Here is a 6000-nt window from a genome sequence, read left to right as displayed (position 1 = left end):
AATTTCTTCCAGAGTTTAAACGAAGATGATCCACATGATCATCAAAGTTTGGAAGGTCAAGTCCAGAAAATGAAGAATGATATCCTGGGTTTAAACTATCCAGAAGATAGTGAAGTGAAGGATCCCCTGCCTCAGATCGAGCTGAAGGCTGTGACAAGGAGAAAAGTTAAGGTGAGAGACTAGACTGAGGAGAGAAATGGAAATCTGGGGTCTTACCTGTCCACACTTTAAACCTGTCCAATACGCCATATAACATGTTGTGAGGTTGGAGGATAAATTGTCCTTACAACAGACTTCCATCTCTTAATATTCAATCACCAATTGTTTCCTGTAGCTCTTCTCAACGGCCTGTATAGCAACGGCAACATACAGTATGTCATTGACTGTATTTTCTTTTTTAGACCAAGAGGAGGACCTGCACCAACAGGTCCACAGTTGAACAGAGCACTGATACTGATGCAGCTGAGAGAGATTTTGTTGATAATCAGAATGATGAAGATGAGGAAGAGGTGAAGAAGGATCCACAACCTCAGATGGAGCAGGATGCCGTGAAGAGAAATACAGTCAAGGTAAGGGAATAGATTGAGCAGAGATGTGGATATTTGTGATATCTTTCATATCTATAACCGAGGAAGGTACATTTCCCATGCAATACCCTTTTATCTCCTAATAGTAAATCTAGGGCTGACCCCATTTGGTCTACAGTTTGGTCGATAGGCTGTTGGTTGACTGGGATTTCTTAAGTCGAGCAGTCGCAAAAGTTTTTTTTCTTCATTGTCCACATGGACACTGTCTGATTCGCGCCTGTCTCAGTTGACTAATCCATTGCCGAGGCCACAGGGATGGCACAGTCCATCACGCTAAAACGTGATACTTAAATTGTATATGGTTATCTTATGTTAAAATAATGGTGCAACACTAATAAATCAAATATTATTTTATAACAAATGCGCTATCTCCTGCATTGGATACGGTCGCTGTCCATGGTTCTGAAACATAATATTCAGTGCTCCGTAGAATTGCTGCCCTTTCCTATGTTGCTGTCATGTTCTGACCATCGTTCGTGTGTGTTTTCCTTGTTTTAGTGTTGGTCAGGACGTGAGCTGGGTGGGCATTCTATGTTGGATGTCTTGGTTGTCTATTTCTATGTCTGGCCTGATATGGTTTTCAATTTGAGGCAGGTGTTAGTCATTGTCTCTGATTGGGAACCATATTTAGGTAGCCTGGGTTTCACTGTGTGTTCGTGGGTGATTGTCCTTTGTGTCCGTATTCTGTGTTTATGTGCACGAGTATTAGGCTGTTTCGGTTTTCGTTACGTTTATTGTTTTGTAGTGTTTGTATTTAGATTAATGTTGTTTCAGTTTAATAAACATGGATCGCAATCTACACGCCGCATTTTGGTCCGACTCTCCTTCACATACAGAAAACCGTGACAGAATCACCCAACACAACAGGACCAAGCGGCGTGGTAACAGGCAACAACAGCAGCAGGAGCAGCGTGACAAGAATTTCTGGACTTGGGAGGAAATCCTCAACGGGAGAGGACCCTGGGCTAAACCAGGGGAGTGTAGCCGCCCCAAGGTGCAGCAAGAGAGGGAATGGACTAGGGAGGACGAACTGGACGGTGAAGGACCCTGGGCTCAGCCTGGAGAATATCACCGCCCCAAAGAAGAACTGGAGGCGGCGAAAGCTGAGAGGCGCAGGTATGAGGAGGCAGCACGGCGAAGCGGATGGAAGCCCAAGAGTCAGCCCCAAACATTTCTTGGGGGGGGGGCTAACAGGGAGTATGGCTACGCCAGGTAGGAGACCTGGGCAAACTCCCTGTGCTTTTACCGGGGGGTTAGAGAGACCGGGCAGGCACCGTGTTATGCTGTGGTGCGCACGGTGTCTCCAGTGCGGGTGCATAGCCCGGTGAGGTATATTCCAGCTCCGCGTATCGGCCGGGCTAGAGTGAGCGTCGAGCCAAGTGCCATGAAGCCGGCTCTACGCATCTGGTCCCCAGTGCGTCTCCTTGGGCCGGCTTACATGGCACCAGCCTTGCGCACGGTGTCCCCGGTTCGCCTGCATAGCCCAGTGCGGGCTATTCCACCTCGCCGCACTGGCAGGGCGACCGGGACCGTTCAACCGGGTAAGGTTGGGCAGGCTCGGTGCTCAAGAGCTCCAGTGCGCCTGCACGGTCCGGTCTACCCAGTACCACCTCCACACCCCAGTCCTCCGGTAGCAGCTCCCCGCACCAGGCTTCCTGTGCGTGTCCTTGGCCCAGTACCACCAGTGCCAGCACCACGCATCAGGCCTACAGTGCGCCTCGCCTGTCCAGCGCTGCCAGAGCCTTCCTCTTCAGCGCTGCCAGAGTCTCCCGCCTGTTTAGCGCTGCCAGAGCATTCCGCCTCTACAGCGCTGCCGGAGTCTCCTGCCTGTTCAGAACTGCCAGTCTGCAAGGAGCTGTCAGTCTGCAAGGAGCTGCCAGTCTGCATAGAGCTGCCAGTCTGCAAGGAGCTGCCAGTCTGCATGGAGCTGCCAGTCTGCATGGAGTTGCCAGTCTGCAAGGAGCCGCCAGTCTGCATGGAGCTGCCAGTCTGCAAGGAGCTGCCAGTCTGCATGGAGCTGCCAGTCTGCAAGGAGCTGCCAGTCTGCATAGAGCTGCCAGTCTGCATGGAGTTGCCAGTCTGCAAGGAGCCGCCAGAGCTGCCAGTCTGCAGGATGCCGCCAAAGCTGCCAGTCTGCATGGAGCCGCCAGAAATGCCAGTCTGCATGGAGCCGCCAGAGCTGCCAGTCTGCATGGAGCCGCCAGAGCTGCCAGTCTGCATGGAGCCGCCAGAGCCGCCAGTCTGCATGGAGCAGCCAGAGCCGCCAGTCAGCATGGAGCAGCCAGGGCCGCCAGTCAGCATGGAGCAGCCAGGGCCGCCAGTCAGCATGGAGCAGCCAGGGCCGCCAGTCAGCATGGAGCAGCCAGGGCCGCCAGTCAGCATGGAGCAGCCAGAGCAGCCAGTCAGCATGGAGCAGCCAGAACTGCCAGTCAACCAGACTCTTCCAGATCTGCCAGTCAACCAGACTCTTCCAGATCTACCATATCAGGCCAGACATAGAAATAGACAAACAAGACATCCAACATAGTATGCCCACCCAGCTCACGTCCTGACCAACACTAAAACAAGGAAAACACACACGAACGATGGTCAGAACGTGACAGTTGCTATGTGCATAATAACAATGTTAACCAGCATATTGGGATTGAGAACAATGCTGCAGAGGCAGCAGCAGCAGCAGAGACAGGGAAACAGCCCTTTCCTTAGCCTAATTGTCTAAGAAATTTGAGGAGAGAGGAAAACCCAACTAAATTAGGTCTATAATCAATAGCCTAATTGTTAAATGTGCTTGGCTTTGTAAATCATCCATATATATATTGCCAGTCAAAAGGGTTCTTCAAAGTAGTCACCCTTTGCCTTGATGACAGCTTTGCACACTCTTGGCATTCCCTCAACCAGCTTCATGAGGTAGTCACCTGGAATGCATTTCATAAATTAACATGTGTGCCTTGTTAAAAATTAAGTAAAGGAATTTCTTTCCTTCTTAATGCATTTGAGCCAATCAGTTGTTTTGTGACATGGTAGGGTTGGTATACAGAAGATAGCCCTATTTGGTAAAAGACCAAGTCCATATTATGGCAAGAACAGCTCAAATAAGCAAAGATAAACAACAGTCCGTCATTACTTTAAGACATGAAGGTCAGTCAATCCGGAAAATTTCAAGAACTTTGAACTTTTCATCGTGCAAAAACCATCAAGTCCAAAAAAACATGATGAAACTGGCTCTCATGAGGACCGCCACAGGAAAGGAAGACAGAGTTAACTCGGCTGCAGAGGATAAGTTCATTAGAGTTAACTGCACCTCACATTGCAGCCCAAATAAATGCTTCACAGAGATCAAGTCACAGACACATCTCAACATCAGCTGTTCAGAGGAGACTGCGTGAATCAGGCCTTCATGGCCAAATTGCTGCGATGAAAGCACTACTAAAGGACACCAATAAGAAGAAGAGACTTGCTTGGGCCAAGAAACATGAGCAGTGGACATTAGACTGGTGGAAATCTGTCCTTTGGTCTGATAAGTCCAAATTCCAACAATGTCTTTGTGAGAGTAGGCGTACAGATGATCTCCGCATGTGTGGTTCCGACCATGAAGCATGGAGGAGGTGTGATAATGTGGGGGCACTTTGTTGGTGACACTGTCTGTGATTTAGGATAGAAAACACTCTAAAGTTTCCAGAACTGTAAGGAAGAAACTAAATGGCTGAAATGATATTGCGTCTTCAGCATGGACAGCACAATAAACACTTGCTGTTATGTGTTGCCTTTTCGCTGCAGTAGGGAGGAGAGCGAGACAACGTGCGCCTGTCACACAGGCACTCGCTGTCATTTCTTTTAATACAGTGTCACCATCAGGCTCTTTCTTGAGTCATTTGTGTGTCTTAATTATTTAATTAAACAGTGTGCTTAAAGCATCAGACAAGCTCAGTGCCTATGTAGGTGATTGTATTCAAACACATAGGGTGTGTCTGATATGGAAAAATACATTTTAACATTAGAACAGGATGAATCTCGGTCGACAAAGATTTTTTTTTGTCGGGGACAGCCCTACAATCAGTCTTACCCTTGCTCTACTCAAAGGGCTGTATTGGAATGGCTTCATACAGTATCTACATGTATATCATTGACTGTATTGTCTTTTTAGACGAAGAGGACCAAGAGAAACAAAGTGGAGCAGATTGCTGATACAGATGCAGGTCATAAATTAAACTCTAATTTCACTGAATGTAATCCTTTCGCATGTAAATGTAATTTAGTATGGACATCTATTGAGCAGAGGACTAATAGCAGAGTGCACATGTTATACTTTCTTGGGTACTTAACTTCACAAAGTACACAAAGTTGGCTAATACATACTTGCTTCAGAAGGTTACATGTTTCCTGACTTCTTTACCTTGGTGAATGCTGCTTTGGACACAGGTCCCTCTACATCTGTGGAATTTTCTGGGATGACAGTTCAGGGGACATCTCACCAGGGACAATCTAATGAAAAGATCCTAAGTGAGTGTGTCTCCAGGGCCTGTCAGACCAGGGCTCTTGACCTCCCGCCAATCAATCAGGATTCTTTCAACCCGATTATCATCCGGTTTCTGGAAAAACTGACTGAGGAGTATGTCCAAACTTCTATTGTAGTATTTGAATGCAGTGTCATCTGGATGATTTTATAAATTGTATGTGTGTTGGTGTGGTTTTTGGTGCTAAAAACATCTAATTATCTCCTATAGGCAATGGAGGCAGTTAAGCATTGGCAGGATGGACCCTGTAAGTCCCTTAACCTTGAACATATTCATAGATATATTAATAGATGTTTCAAGAAAATGAGATACAAGCCTTTTATCTATCTACAGTATCATCCACATCATCCACATTGTCACAAACAGTTACATTCAAAGAGCTTTTTAGTAGCCTACTGCTTTTCATGCTTTCCAATGTATACCACTTTCATGATTCTCATAAACATATGTGAGATTGTTGGTATCTCTTCGAGGAGCTTTGTTTCAGAGCCCGGCTATGAGTAATCTACCTACACTGTTTCGGTCCTACAGGTGATGAGGGCATTGCTTGCAGAGATGTGCCTGGAGATTGTGCGGTTTGTATCTGAGGCCATCCTGGAGGTCATCATCCCTGCAATTTTCCGTTTTGAACGGATATACAGCCATGTGTCTCCTGTATCCGGCAAGTCTCTGACAGAATCAGAGAGATCCTCTAGCACAAACCTGAAGGTTCGCAAGAGAGGCAGCAGCAAATCCTCAAGGTCTTGCAATATGGAATGCTGTATTGTTTGCTTTGTATTCTCAAAGGTATCAGACAGTGTTGCCAAATACTCAGGGAGATGGTGAGTCTATATCATCTGAGCCACTCAGGGACTTTTTTGGGATCACTGAGGACAGTCTCCTCACTGGTGTCTAGGATT

This window comes from Oncorhynchus mykiss, chromosome 16, assembly GCF_057628025.1.
Source record: "Oncorhynchus mykiss isolate SJ-2025 chromosome 16, ASM5762802v1, whole genome shotgun sequence".
In the NCBI taxonomy this organism is placed as follows: Eukaryota; Metazoa; Chordata; class Actinopteri; order Salmoniformes; family Salmonidae; genus Oncorhynchus; species Oncorhynchus mykiss.
The sequence above is the reverse complement of the archived record's forward strand: the minus strand, read 5'-3'. Positions refer to the sequence as shown.